This window comes from Rhinolophus sinicus, chromosome 15 (genome assembly GCF_057876585.1).
Source record: "Rhinolophus sinicus isolate RSI-liver-muscle chromosome 15, RSI-T2T, whole genome shotgun sequence".
Classification (NCBI taxonomy): domain Eukaryota; kingdom Metazoa; phylum Chordata; class Mammalia; order Chiroptera; family Rhinolophidae; genus Rhinolophus; species Rhinolophus sinicus.
In genome coordinates this window covers 80,329,104-80,344,465 of record NC_142515.1, presented here as the reverse complement: position 1 = coordinate 80,344,465, position 15,362 = coordinate 80,329,104, and the positions used below count along the sequence as shown (strand labels likewise).

General features: G+C 32.5%; 1 protein-coding gene and 1 pseudogene across 5 annotated transcripts in view; both read left to right on the top strand.

Annotated features, from left to right (window-relative positions):
- The window catches only part of FSTL5 (follistatin like 5), a 639,519-nt gene that overhangs the window by 389,854 nt on the left and 234,303 nt on the right, over positions 1 to 15,362 (top strand). The gene's annotated exons all lie outside the window — the stretch shown is intronic.
- Positions 12,717 to 13,029, top strand: LOC141572809 (cAMP-responsive element modulator-like; annotated as a pseudogene).

The following is a 15,362-nucleotide window of genomic DNA, read 5'->3' as shown; positions in this document are numbered from 1 at the left end:
AATCTCAATCTCAAATAAAAATAAAAACAATATGTGTACTTTAAATCTAGTCATTTTCTCCATTACAGCCATAATATTTGTTAAACTATTGTGAAGTCTGTATTGAAACCACTACACAGATACTTTTATCTAACCACTCTGCTCTATCCTTGATGCCCTGACCTCATTGAAAATAATCTCTTTTCTAGACTTAAACTATCATTCATTCGCTCAGTTATTGTATTATTGCGATTGTATGTCAATCATTTGCCAAGGTTGTGCTTGGCACTTAGGGTCAAAGAGTAAATAAAATACATAAGGTGTCATAGAACTTTCATTCTATTAGGTGAGGAGGGAAGGTAGGAAGGAAGGAAAGGAGAAGGGGAGAGAAAGAGGAAAAGAGAGAAGGAGGGATGGAGGTATTAAATATTATTTGAAAACTATATAAATAAAAGTAAAGTAAGGGATTAGAGAGGAAGAGTACTGTTTTATATAGGATAATTGGAAAAGACTGTTAAATGTGGAGAAAATGAGAGAAACCAGAATGCAGTGAAAGGACAAGCCATGTACACAGCTGTGATATGATGGGGAGGAGACAGTGTTATCAGGAAAAGGGAATAGTGAGTGCAAAATGCCTGTCAGGCGTGTGCTCCCTTAGTCACTATAGCATGGAGGTGCTATCTACTCACAGGTAGATTCTCAGGCCATTATTTCCCCTTTTCCCTCACCACCCTTCTCCAGAAAATATCTGTTTTAATTTTTAGCAATTGGGGCTGTATTCATAATATAGTTGCATTAATAAGTTTAAATAATAAAAAAAGACACCACCATTAGTTGTTCAAACATTTTATCTATTCCGTTTTATTACAAATAGTGTTGCTTTAAAATCCGCCAAGGTACACCAAGGAGATGGCTGTAGGAAATCCATTAGGGAGGTAGTCATTCTGTTTTATAGAAGCTGATTATTTACTTTTTAAAGGAATTTCTCTTATGGCTGTGTAGACAATAGTCTATGTGATAGAAGGAGAGCAAGAATGGAAGTCATGGATTGGAAAAGTAGTTTTGACACTAGTGTAGGCTAGAGATTTTTCAGGTATGAATTTCAAAGTTAGAACATGTATTTTGATTGGATGTAGAATAGGTGAGAAAGGAAAATCAAGGACGACTGTTAGAAATTTGCTCTGAACATTTGTAGGAATGAAGTTGTTGCTTCACTGGATGGAGGAAGACTGGGGAAGGAGCACATTTGGTATATATCATGTTTAGGTGCCTATTGACATCCAAATGGAGATTTTCGATTGGCACTAAGAAGAGAGATTGACATTGAAAGTATAAATTGGAAACTAGGCATTTATAGGTTGTATTTTAAACTGTGGAGCAGGAGTTAGGAGAAAGGAACCCTCATGAATATTCTGAGTCATGCGAGCTGTTGCACACTACTATCTACATGTGAGGAAGATGAAAAACAGCCAGTAAAAAAGATGAGAACATGGGGGCAGTGAAATTGGAAGCAAACAAGCTATAGAGTCTGTCATTTAGAAAAGCAGATGAAGAGAGTAGTTCCTTAAGAAAAGGAGGGTTAACTGTTAGTAAATACTTGGGCATTAAAAAAAATGTTCTGATTTTTAGACTGTGTGAAATTGCCTTTTTTTCTTTTTGTATAATAATTGGTCACACAGCATCAGTTGTGGATCGTTCACCCTAATGCCCTTTCTGCACTTGGTTTCCATTTTCTATGGAGGGGAAAACCCATATAAATGCCTCACAAGTAGATTCTCAGGCCATTATTTCCCCTTTTCCCTCACCATCCTTCTCCATATGTTTCAATTTTTAGCAATTGGGGCTGTATTCATTATATAGCTGCATTAATAAGTTTAAATAATAAAAGAAAAACACCACCATTAGTTCAAACATTTTATCTATTCTGTTTTATTACAAATAGTGTTGCTTTAAAATCAGTAAAACCATTAAATTTACTCTATTAAATTGGCTTCCTACTTGGAATGGAAAAGGTATTGTATGTTGACATTGAAATCACTCGTCTTTATACCTAGAATATATTGGATAGAGAAAATAATATCAAGCTTTAAAAAAAAAAAAAAAAAAAAAGAGCCCAATTTGTCTATACCTGTTTCAAAATCAAGCTGCACCTGTTTGCCTCAATCATCAACAAAACACAAAACACTTTATTTTACCCTGTGCAGAGAGCATGGCTTGTATCTAAAACAAACATTTTTAATTATAGCTGGTATTTTTCTGATTCCTTGTTTCTAGAGAAGGAGCTAGTTAGTATGGAAAAGTGATATTGAGGTAACCGCACAACTAAGCAGATGACAGTGTCAGACTTAAGGCAGGGAGTGAGAATCCACTCAGCAACACGGCAAATCCTACTCATAGAATGAGCGTTCGTTACAGGAGACAGGCTAGTGTATTAGAAGATTTGTTAAAGGATTAGGAGATTTGAATTCCATTTTTTTCTTTTCCTATTTAATTCCTCACAATAGCCCTCATTGTGTATATTGTTTAAGAAATGTTTTATGTCTGAACATTAAATAGAAAATGAATGTAGAATTAAGTAAAACGGAGTTCACTCTTAACAGAAAAGAGAAAAAAAAACCCCACAGGACTCAGAATATAATGTTCTTATGTGCATTCTGGTTCTGAGTAAATTGAATAAGAATTTCAGGTTTTGATTTGCATTCTCTTTGTGTAAGAAAGTGTGGCATGAGATGACCTCAGACCATTTCACACACTTTAATGAATGAGTTCTGCATGCACTTTGTTTTATCCGTTTGGATGGAAAGTTCCTGAAATAACTTTTCCCAAGGAATGTTTTGCGAAAATCGGCAATTCAAAAAAGTAGGAGTGCAAGTGACCAACCAATAGAAAAAGCTCTTCCACTCACTAGTAAATAGAGATAGAAAATTTAAATTGATGAGATCATTTTCAATATTTACAAATATGATACGTTGAAAAAAGCGGCACCACAGTTTCCACAAGCTTGTCATGAGAATATCATGCTAAGTGAAAAAAGTCAGATGGAAAAGGTCAAGAAACATGATCTCACTCATATGTGGGATATAAAACTGAAAGCAATAAATGAACAAGACAAACAAACAAAAATTCATAGACACAGACAACAGTATGGTGGTGACCAGAGGGTAAGGGTAAAGGGAGCCAAATATATGGTGACAGAAGGGGATATGACTCTGTGTGGTAAACACACAATGAAATATATGGATGGAAGCATTATAGAATAGTATATTTGAAACCTATATAATTTTATTAACCAATGTCACCCCAACAAATTTAATAAAAATTAAGATTCAAAACTTATTGGTAAAGACTATTCCCTGGGAGTATAAAAAGATATATTTCTGGGGGAACAATGGCGTTCATGTCAAAAAGTTAAAATGCATACATATAAACCAAAAACAACAAAAGAACAAGACAAACAAATGAGAAACAGAAACTCATAGACACAGACAATAGTTTAGTGGTTACCAGAGGGTAAGGGGGGAGGGGGGTGGGAGATGAGGGTAAAAGGGATCAAATATATGGTGATGGAAGGAGAACTGACTCTGGGTGGTGAACACACAATGGGATTTATAGATGATGTAATACAGAATTGTACACCTGAAATCTATGTAATTTTACTAACAATTGTCACCCCAATAAATTTAAAAAATAAATTTAAAAATATGCATACATAGCCTTTATTAAACAACTCCAAGTCTAAGTAGAGAAAATATAAAATGATCCAAACCCATCAATAATGGACAAGTTAAATAAAATAAATTATTGAAAAAAGCAAAATGATTGAAAAAAAATGAAAAGATAGTTACGTGAAAAGATGCCTATTTTGTAATGTTAAGGGAAAAAATCAATTATAAAATACCATGTAGAGATAATACAATTAATGACAAACTTTAAATATCTATGGAGGTAGATGTAGGGTGGCGAGTACGCATGTGCGTGTGTGTATGTGTGTTGTTATTTTACATTTATTCAAAAACATAAATACATATGTTTTGTCACTGTTTATTTGTGGGATTTCAGGTTACATTCACTTTTTAACTCTTTTTATAAGGTGTGCATTATTTTTACACTCTGAAAATAATTTAAGAGTATTTTGTGAAAGAAAATTTTGAAAGTTATGGTGAATATTAGCTTTGCAAAGTAATGTCACGGAGCAAACAAACACATTTGACCTAGTATTACCCAATATTTCCCTAAAATACTTAACCAGGAAACCCCATTTGACATACTGCCTATAGGGAACATGGTCTGAGAAACACTCTTTGAAACTTCCACACCTCAGTTTTTGCAGCACTGCCTTACACATTCCCGATGGAACTAGTAATAACATGCATATGAGTAAAATATATTTTGGTATTTTATTTTTTCTCTCACATTATTAACTATTATTCATAATACTGTATAATAATAATAATAATTATTATTATTATTTGCAGCAATTTGGCTAGAAAAGAGGTACTCCTTTAATTTAAATCACAAAGTTTTTCAGGGGAAGTTCAGGCTTGTTTTCTGGATTAATTGACTATGTATTATGCTAGTAAACACTTACTTCAATCGGGTATGGCAAGTGTGTTTGATTTGAGAACAACTGCATTTTTTGGATGTTTTCAGACCAGGCAACCACTTTGATTTTTGTTTTCAAAGCTCCTCAGTCTTAATTTAATTCTGTGATGAGACCCTCATTGTCTTTGGGAAATCTATAATGGTTTTTGTTCAGACACTATTAGGAAGGCTAACCTAATGGTCAAATGTTTTAACCAAGCACAATTTAGGAATGTTTACGAGCAATTTTTTTCTTAATGTAACAGCAGGTCTTGGTCCTACATTTATTACATTTTAAAAATATTTTTTCCTGAATTGTATTGTATTCGTATATACACCTATTTCAAGTGTACAGTTCTGTGGTTTTTGATATCTTCACGGAGTTGTACAATGAACACAACAGTCAATTTTAGAACATTTCTACAATCCCAGTAAGATATCCCTTTCTCATTCATTGGTAGTCACCCCACAGCGATCTGAAATTTATAATATTGAAAATAACTTTTGAAAAACGTTTCTTCTTCCTGATCTCAGGAGGAAAGCATTAAATCTTTCAAATTAATCATGACATTAGTTTTGGTATTTTTATAGAAATTCTTTATCTGGTTCAGGAAGTGCCCCTGTACTTCCAGTTAGTGAGTGTTTTTATCACAAAGGTTTTGGATTATGTCAAATACTGTGTCTGCATCTATTCAAATGATCATGGTTTTTTTTTTCATTCTATGTATATAGTGTATTACATTAATTGATTTTCAGATGTTGAGCCAATCTTAGATTAATAGAATGAACCCCACTTGGTCATAATGTATAGTCCTCTTTACATATTGCTGGATTAGGTTTGCTTGTATTTTGTTTAAAAATTTTGCATCTACATTCATGGTATAATGTTACATACTTTTCTCGCATTGCCATTCCGATTTTGGTATTAGGATAATATTGACTTTATAGAATGAATTGGGAAGAAAACTGGTCATTTGCATAATATATAGTAGCAACTCTAAATACTGACCCCCCCACCCCACCCCACTCTAGAGCTTTTCGTTGGTTGGCGTTTTTGTGTTTGTTTTTATTGTTGTTTTGCTTATTTGTTTAGTAATTTGGCCATAGCATTTAAGTGAAATCTATTTTCCCTGTAGGAAAGTGTTCAGCCTCTGATGCTGTTACTCAAAGGATTCACTCTCTAGTGTGCATGCACTCCCCCTGGCAGCCCTCACCCAAGCTTGTCAGTGGTTATGTCAGACCTTTCTCTGACTGTCTCTTCCCCTGATTTCCTTGTTCAACTTCTAATTGGTCTGCATCTATTCCTCTAAAATAAATCTGTTACCATGTACTATATGCCCTTAGAATGATTTCCATAATCTTTCATTTTTTAAAAAACTGAATTTTACCAATTGTAGTTATTTTGCTAGGTAGGGGTCCATGGACTTCTCACATTGCCATTCATGAAGTGCTTTCTTTGCAGCAAAAAAAAGAAAAAAACAGAAAAGAAAAAAAAAGTTAATTGGAAAACACAGTAAGGAAGTGAAAGTGTCTCAGAAGTTTTATATATTTGTACTATGTATGCATGTAATTTATCTTAATCAAATAAACAGTTTTAATAATGTAGAAATAAAGCTCAATATTTCTATGCAGAAGACTTATATAAATGAAAACAGGATTCAATTATCTGTCAAGTAACTCAACAAACTTTATCTAATAATAAAACGACACAAATGCACTCACATACGTACATACATATTACAAATATTTTATTGAAGAAATTATTACAGGTATCTGTTATTTTTGCCAATCATCATCTATGTATTTTTCTAGTTCCAAATTTCATATTTTGTTTTAAGGCATTGGTTTTCAAACTCGAGCAGGCACATCAAAATAACCTAGACAGCTTGTTAAAAATCAGATTGCTAGATCTCATCATTATATTCTTGTTTGAGTGGGTCTGAAGTTATGGCCAAGAATTTGCATTTCTAAGACAAACTTTAAGAACCACTGTTTCAGGGAACTGCCCTTTCTCCCACTCTGAGGTTCTGAGGCATATAATGACTCCACTATGGCCAATCTGAGCATCACATTCTCCTTCCAGAGTCATGGAAGTATGACTCAGTAAGGACCAATGACACAATGAGATTTTTTTTTTTTTGCGCTTGGGAGAAGATAAGTGTTCTTTTTTCTGATGAATCCTCTAACGCTAATATTAGCCTGGAGCAGGTGACACTGCCTAATAATGCAGATAATATAGCAAAAGGGAGAGCCATAAAATGGAATAAACCTGGTGTGATAACATCATTTGGGACCTTTGAACAACCAACATCTAAATCAGGCCAGATGTAGCCCTGAATTGCCTTGTATAAAAACTCTTATTCCTATTTTTGTCCAAGCCATTTTAAGCTAGATTTGCTGTTTAACTATATCTGATATGCTGATGTTCTTAAACTAACCTAATAATTATCATTTTTCATCATATTCTAAAAAAGTGTGTGACTTAAAATATTAAGTATTTAAATAGATAATATTGAAATTATCTTTACTGTTAGTGTCATTACAATTCTCATTAAAAATGTTCATATTGTTTTCCATTTCCTCTTCCATTCTAGAGGTTCATAAAAATATCAATGAAATGTAATCAAATTTTTACTTTTTTTATTATGTATTATCATCATTTATATATGTATTTGAGAATTTACTGAGTCCCATCTTACCTTTTCTTAACACATATTCCATGAGGAGACTTTTAAATAAAAGGATAATCTGGTTTAAATAATTCATTTGAAGATGCAATTAGATTATATTAAAATAGGATGCATTTCTCCAAATTCAAATTTATTTGTCTTTGAAATTATGTATCAAATTCAATTTTTAAAAATTCCTCTGAAACATGTTAAAAATTATATAAGTATATGAAAAATAATAAAAGCGGAATAAATTTTCATTTATAAAATAAAAGTTGCCTCAGGCCCACTGAAATTGTTCAAGCTATGTTATGAAAAATAGCAACAGACATATGGAGGTAAAACAATGGTACCCTTTTGTGTCACTTTATATTATAAATGACCAATCAACACTGGATTTTTCATATTAATAAGTGATATTACAACAGGATAAACAACACTAAGGAAAAGCAAATCAGCAAATTATTAATGCTCTTACATTTGACATTTCACAAATATTCCATATATTATTGTACACAGTTTTATGTAATTTCAACATAAGAAAAATCAATTTAGAAAAAATAATCCTAATATATAGTTGCATAGATCTAGAATTATTATCATGTTTGCACCTGGTAGGCAAATAGTAATATAAACTCTTTCTATTTATCTAAATTATATTTATCTATCTAAACTATCTATCTATCTAAACTATAAACTTTATTTCTATTATACAATTCATCTTCCTTTTCCCAATTACTAAAACAATATGTTATTATTAGAAGGGGGAGAAAAAGTTAGACCACAAATTGATAGCAACAGAAAGGAAGCAAACATGAAATGATGGTGTTTATTTATTTGGAAAACTTTAAAAGTAATTTATATAAATGACGTCATTTGGTAAAGATGAATAACTAAGGCTTTAAATGACACATGGCATGAAAGAGCTTTAAGATGGGCATCTCCCAATAGACTTGTTTGACTCAGAATTCACATTTGTTTAAATTTTTGTGGGTATCTTATTTTGATTTTTTGTTGTTATTCATGTTTTTAATATATTGATGTACAACTATGCATTAAGTATGGAAAATATTCTGTTAAAGAGCAGGGCTATTTTAGAAAATATTGAGTGTAAGTATAAAATGTAAAACAAGTGCCTCCTATTTTAGATAAATGCTAAGTAAAGAAGTGATGCTGTGCAAAAGATTAATTCATTTTATATAAGCTTAAGCTTTTAACAGTCTATAGTTTTCTGAAGTAGAAAAAAGAGAAAAAAATGTAATAGAGAAAAGATCTAGACATGCTACAAGGGAGACAAGATTTACAATCTTTTTTTGTCCCTGAATTTTGGACAGGACTGGGTACTTTCTGTGCCTAAGTTTAATGAAGGAGATAGGAAATGTCTAAATTTCCTTCCAGCTATAAAATTCCACATTGTAATAAGATGTGCTCACTTGAGCTTTCTACAATCTGTAATTTGTGGGCAGACATTAAATTTCTATAAATGATAAAGTACACCTTTAAACCAATTGAAAACTGTTTTTGCGAGGGACATGAATATCTATTAGTTTCTAATGGTTTGTTTCTCTTTTAACCTTTTCCTCTGTTTCAATGTTATCAGGTTTAAATCCCCTGTGTCAGTGAAACAAAGCCACTGTCTAGAGACCAAATTCTGTCAAAGATTTTTCATCTTCTTCATTTGTACAATGGAATATATTCTCTTATTTTATATTGCCATTAAAGAATCGGTAGTAATGCTTGTTTTCCATTATGTAATGAGATTAAATTTATAAAATCAAGAGAACAAAATATATTAGAAATTTAAATATTTTCATATATCATGATTTTGGCAGAATGACATTGAAATAGCAAGGTTTGTGAGGAAGCTTTGAAGTACAATATTGGAATAGACATATTAAGTTGTTTCGTTTTTATTAATAACCTTTGTAAATTTATTAAAAATATTGTGTGTAATATACATTTCAATCTTTATGCTTTAAAAGTTTTATGCCATTGAGACATTTGTCGCATAATGGATGACGTCCAATTTATTTCTCCTTTTCAACTGATGCATCTTGTAATAAATATATCATAATAAACGTTAAGTGTGTTAATAACAAAATAACCTAGTCATTAACAGCATGAACATAATTTCACAATAATGTGTGTCTTGATTCTATAATAGGAATTTGACCAAAAAACTTGATTTTAAACTTCATTTCAGTACAATGTTCTCCTGATGTGTGAAAATTAAATTTCTTGCTTGAGAAGTGAAAAGTATCATGTAACTATTAGTAATTATAATCAATTTGTATTTATAGAAAGATTTTTTCTCTGAAGAAATTAATTTATACACAGAAACAAATTAACTTTTTGTTGAGATAGTTTTTTGATTAAATAGATACATTAGAACAGGTATACAGTAAGATAAGTAGCATTGCAGCGCTAATTACAATATGTATACAAGTATTGTTAATTTACAAATTGGTGAGTAATAACTGTGTGTGTAAATATTTTATGATAATTTCATGTCCCTTTTCAGTGAATGATCATCCTAGTAGGTGGTTGATGTTGCTAATAAGATGATTTCATCTGCAAAGAATAATTTTCAGAACCTATTTCAGAATCTAGGAATTGGATTACCTTGGATGATGCTTATTAATTTAACAAGCTGGTTCATTCAGATTTATCTCTTTTAAGTAGTGATAATTGTGATCTCCCAAAAATTCATTAAATGTACATTTCCTTGTTTTAACTTTAAAAACCACTTGTATTAGAAAAAACACTGACTCTGGGTTGTGAACACAATTCAATATAGAGATGATGTAATATAGAATTGTACACTTGAAACCTACATAATTTTACTAACCAATGTCACTACAATAAATTTAATAAAAATTAATTAAAAAGCAAACATTTATAAACCATATTTTTTCGACAAAAATATCATTTTAAATGGTACATACATTTAGAATAAGAATAAAAGCAGAAGGGACACTTCAGTATTAGGAAATATCCTGCAATATCTCCTATTGATTTTCTTCTCTTGTTTATGGCAAGAGTTATCCTAATGGAAAAAGCATTAGATTGATAACTGGTCATTGAGTTTCTGAATTTTTTTCAAGCACTAATACATCTTCAATGTTGGATAAACCAGTAACATTTTTAGACGTCAATTCCATTCTCAATAAATTTTTTAAATAAGTTGTTTTAAAGAAACAATTTAAGTAAATTGTTTCTGCTCCCGAATTTAAATGATTTTGTTAAATAATTAACAGTAAAAAATAATAAAGATCACATCTTTTATACCTATAAAATTAAACAATGACCACCTACTTTCAGACAGCTGCTTATTTTGAGTTCCTTGTATTTACTACTGGCCACTACATGTTCAGTTCTTAAACTACTATATATCCCTAATGTTTTAATAGATGTTGGCAGTTAAATCTCAGCAAGTGCCAGTAAAGTTAGACATTTTGTTCCTTGTCCATCCTTGTTGGATTCTAAATTAAACTCAACTCACTGACACAAAGTCATTCATATATATTAGATAGCCCCATAGCCTATCTAGCTCCATAGCCTATCTAGTATATATGAAAAGAGTGTAGTCCTTTCACCTTTATTAAAATATAATTACCATGATAACTCATTAAACCAATATTTTAAAATATTCTATGCTACTGAAGTCGATTACATACCTTTTGACTTTTGGTGTTCACAGTAACTCTTTCAACAAGGTTGGCAAGGCTTGTGTTACCTTTAATATTTTATAGGTGAGCAAACTGAAATTCAAAAGATGGGATTTGACCCAATCATAGAGCACAAAGTAATCTAGGCGTAGACCTAGAATTCAGACCAAGGTCTTTTAAATTTAAGTCAAAAAATGTTTTCCCTTTATGATTTCCTAATATTGTACTCATGGTCCTTTCCAACTTGAGCTTAGGTCTATTTAAAATATGGATATTTCTTCTATTAAAGATGTTTTTTCCTACGATTTCCTAATGAATTCTCTCTATTCTTTAAAAGTCAGTAATTCTGTTAGCATTTCTAGCATGTAACAGTACATGCTAATAATGCATGTAAGTATGTATGCATTTTATATATATAAATGTATATATACATACATATGGAAAAGAAATTTCCCACACTTCATAAAAATAAATATTTTTGTCTCCCCTAATTGATCATCACAAACAGGTTTAATTTATTTCAACATTCATTTAATGTTTACTTTGTGCTTGATGTAGAGCTACAAATAGAAATATAGCATAAACATCAATTTAAACATACATGTAAACTAATTTACATATAAATATAGAGTTGCAACTACACATAAGATATACCTGTATTTGAGGAGTGTCTAACCTATTGGGAAAGATTATTTCAAAATAATATAATTTAGAAATCTAATATAATATTTAAATATTGTAGTGGAGATATGAATAGGACTGGTAGAGTACACCCATACATAAACCCAATCTGAAGTTCAAGGAGGGCTTTCAGAAGGGATTGATAACTGTGTTTGAAGACTGATGTCTGACTTTTAAGAGTAGAGCAAGATAAGAAAATGCCAGAGGCAACAACAGGAGCAACGGCACAGAGGAACAAACCTCCAGTGGTTCCTAGTAAGGAAACAGATGGTCTCAAACCTTAGAAAGATAATGTAGGGTAACTTTGTTGTCTCAAATGATTAACAATAGATATCAATTCTGAAAGCAGAGTTAAGTAATTTCTCTTTAAACTGCTTAGGTAAACATCAGTCTGTGTTAATACTAATACTCTTAACGAGATACTTTTTTTTTTTTTTTACCTAGTTGACCAGTGCTTTTAAATAATCTTTTCTCTTTATAAAAATTGTTTATCACAAAATAAATCTTGAATTGTCTTTTTTGGATGTTAGTCCCTAGTTACAAGTTTGTAATAAAAATTTGACAAGAACAAGCAATCAGTTCTTCCAATAATTTAAAAAAAAAAAATTGGGGGGGGGAATATTGGGGAACAGTGTGTTTTTCCAGGGCCCATCAGCTCCAAGTCGTTGTCCTTCAATCTAGTGTAGAGGGCGCAGCTCAGCTCCAAGTCAAGTCGTTGTCCTTCAATCTAGTTGCAGGGGGGCACAGCCCACCATCCAATGCGGGGATTTAACCAGCTACCTTGTTAAAAGCTCCCGCTCTAACCAACTGAGCCATCCGGCCGCCCCCAAGAATTTGTTTTAACTGTTCCAAAGTGCATTTTCATAAGGTGTTGATACTATGTGGAGAGGGAATTTTTATGGTTGAATATGCTTAGAAAAATGTGGTTTAGATCAAAATTAAGAGGTTTGGGCTGCTCCTGAGAAGCTAGGGTCGCAGGGCCCTAAGCAGTGATGAGTGCCGCTATGCAAATCCCTTAGCATCGGATAAACATAGAAGAAAACAGGGAATGAGCAAAGCACTAAGCATTGATGACTAATGCCTTAATAATGAGCAAATGTGGCAGGAAAAAAAATATATTAATATAAATATAAGACAAATGACCATGGAAAGAATTGAATCTCAGCAGCATGGAAGTGTAACAGATTCTGTGCAGAGAATGAATCTTCTCAAATGCAGACCCTGACTGGTCAAACTCCAATCCCTACTTTAGCTCAGTAGTCCATAGTGCGTCAGGCACCCTGAAGAGACTCCCCAGCTATAACTTATACATTTACCTTCGGGACAAACTGTGTATGTCCAGGGAGTAATTCAGACACCACAGCCATCCGTTACTCATTCACCACAAATACACACTGTTCAGGTAGCAACAGTTGCAGAAACAGCTGAGTCTGCAGAAGCAGAAGGTGTAATTGATTCTCATAAACAGAGATAAATCCATTTACGAAGACCCTTTTATCGAAAAATACTGAATGAACTTTCTCCTCTGATGTGCATGAGGTTTCCAAAATTGAAGAAGAAAACTCAGAGGAAGAAGGCCACCACCTAACGTCACTACCGTAGCGGTACAGACTACCACCGGGCAATTCCAGATGATATGATAGTAGCTTTAAGTCTTACCTCATTACATTGAAGAAACTCAGGTTTGGGCATTAAATTGTTCCATTTAAAAATGCATCATAATACCTGCTGAGTATCACATACTAAAAAGTACATGTTAAAGGAATGAGATTTGTCCTGACCACTGTCGTATAATTTTGAAACATAAAATTTTTTTTTACTGAATATAAAAGAAAATTTGTGGGTGCAAATCAAGGGAGTTTTCTTTCTCTTGTTTATATGTTTATATGCATGTCTAGTAAAAGTTTAAAATTTACTTTTTGTTGCCTTTATGATGCATGCAAACATAAAAAGATATACATGTCTGTATTTCATTCTTGTTGGCTTTTGTTACTAATAATTACATTTTACACTTACTAATTTAAAAGAGGTACATATGTTTTCTAAATTGTTATAAATGTAATTCTGTTTTCACTACTCATTAATATGTTTATTTGTGCTGTAGTTTTTCCTAGATGAGATTGGAAAAATGATTTATTTTTAAAAACTAGAGGAATTAGACCATTTTGTTTCAAATTTTAAGCACCAAAAGCTCTAAATAAGCAGATATAGTCACATTAAAAAATAAATTAAGAGATTTATTTACTATGAAAACTCACTTGTGTTTTTAATATTAGGTTGGTGCAAAAGTACGTGTGGTTTCTGCAGTTACTTTTAACCTTTTAATCCGCAATTCCTTTTGCACCAACCTAATATATAAAGGCAATTAATACATTTTCAAATACAGTTTAAAGAAGGGGAAGACCTATAACAAATGAAGGTAAAGCTAGATCACTGTACACATTATAAGTTTCAATGTATTAGCTGGTAGCTGAGAACTTATGTTTTATGATGGTCTGTCCTGTGGATTCATCATGAAGTGTTACAAGGTATATACCACTTCTATCAGTTGTTCAGCAACATTGGGTTTGAGATTTTGAGAACCTATTTCATGCCTGAAAAATAGAGTAATTGTCAAATGAGAGTCAGTGTCCCACAAGGCAACCCATAAAAAAGCTATTATTATAAGATCTACAAACGTGAAGGGAATAAAACTATATCAGTTGAAAGGGAGAGAGGTTGTAGGCTTTTTATTTCTAGTGGTGTTACCTGACCTCAAGGATGGTTCTGAATCTCAGGAATTGGATGATAAAATAAAGCCCATCAGATAAAGACCATCAGGAACAAATCGGGAATCAAACAAATTGAAGTTTACTAACTTACTGTGACAAGGAATATCATAGGTAGCTAGGGCTTCCATAACAAAATTCTGCAGACTGGGTGGCTTAAACAACATAAATTTATTTTCTCTCAGTTTCAGAGGCTAGAAGACCAAAATCAAGGTGGCAGCAGGTTTCGTTTCTCCTATGTTCCTTCTCTTTTCAGTTGGCTCCCTTTCACTGTGTCCTCACGCAGTTGTCATTCTGTGTAAAGCCATCCCAGGTATATATCTTTCTTTTTGTAAGCACACCATCATACTGGATTAGGGCCCCTCCCTAATGGTCTCATTTCAACCTATTTACCCCTTTAAAAGTCCTATCCCCCCCCCCAATACATTTACATTCGAAGGTACTAGGAGTTAGGGCTTCAAAATATGAGGTCTAACAATTAAGTTCACAAACTTGTTGCAATGATGTTGCTAACCCTTTTTTATCTCAGAGGGACTATTCGTTTTAAATTTGTACCAACTGGACAAACAGTTAACCAAGTTTACTATTTGGAAGTGCTGAAAAGGCTGCGTGAAAAAGTTAGACGAAAAGGACCTGAACTTTTCACCAACAATTCATGGCTCTTGCATCACGACAATGCACCAGCTCACAGCACACTGTCTATGAGGGAGTTTTTAGCCAGTAAACAAATCACTGTATTAGAACACCATCCCTACTCACCTGATCTGGTTCCCAATGACTTTTTTCTTTACCCGAAGATAAAGAAAATATTGAAAGGAAAATATTTTGATGACATTCAGGACATCAAGTGTAATACAATGAGAGCTCTGATGGCTATTCTAGACAAAGAATTCCAAAATTGTTTTGAAGAGTGGACTAGGGGCTGGCATCGGTGCATAGCTTCCCAAGGGGAGTACTTCGAAGGTGACTGTAGAGATATTCAGCGATGAGGTATGTAGCACTTTTTCTAGGACAGT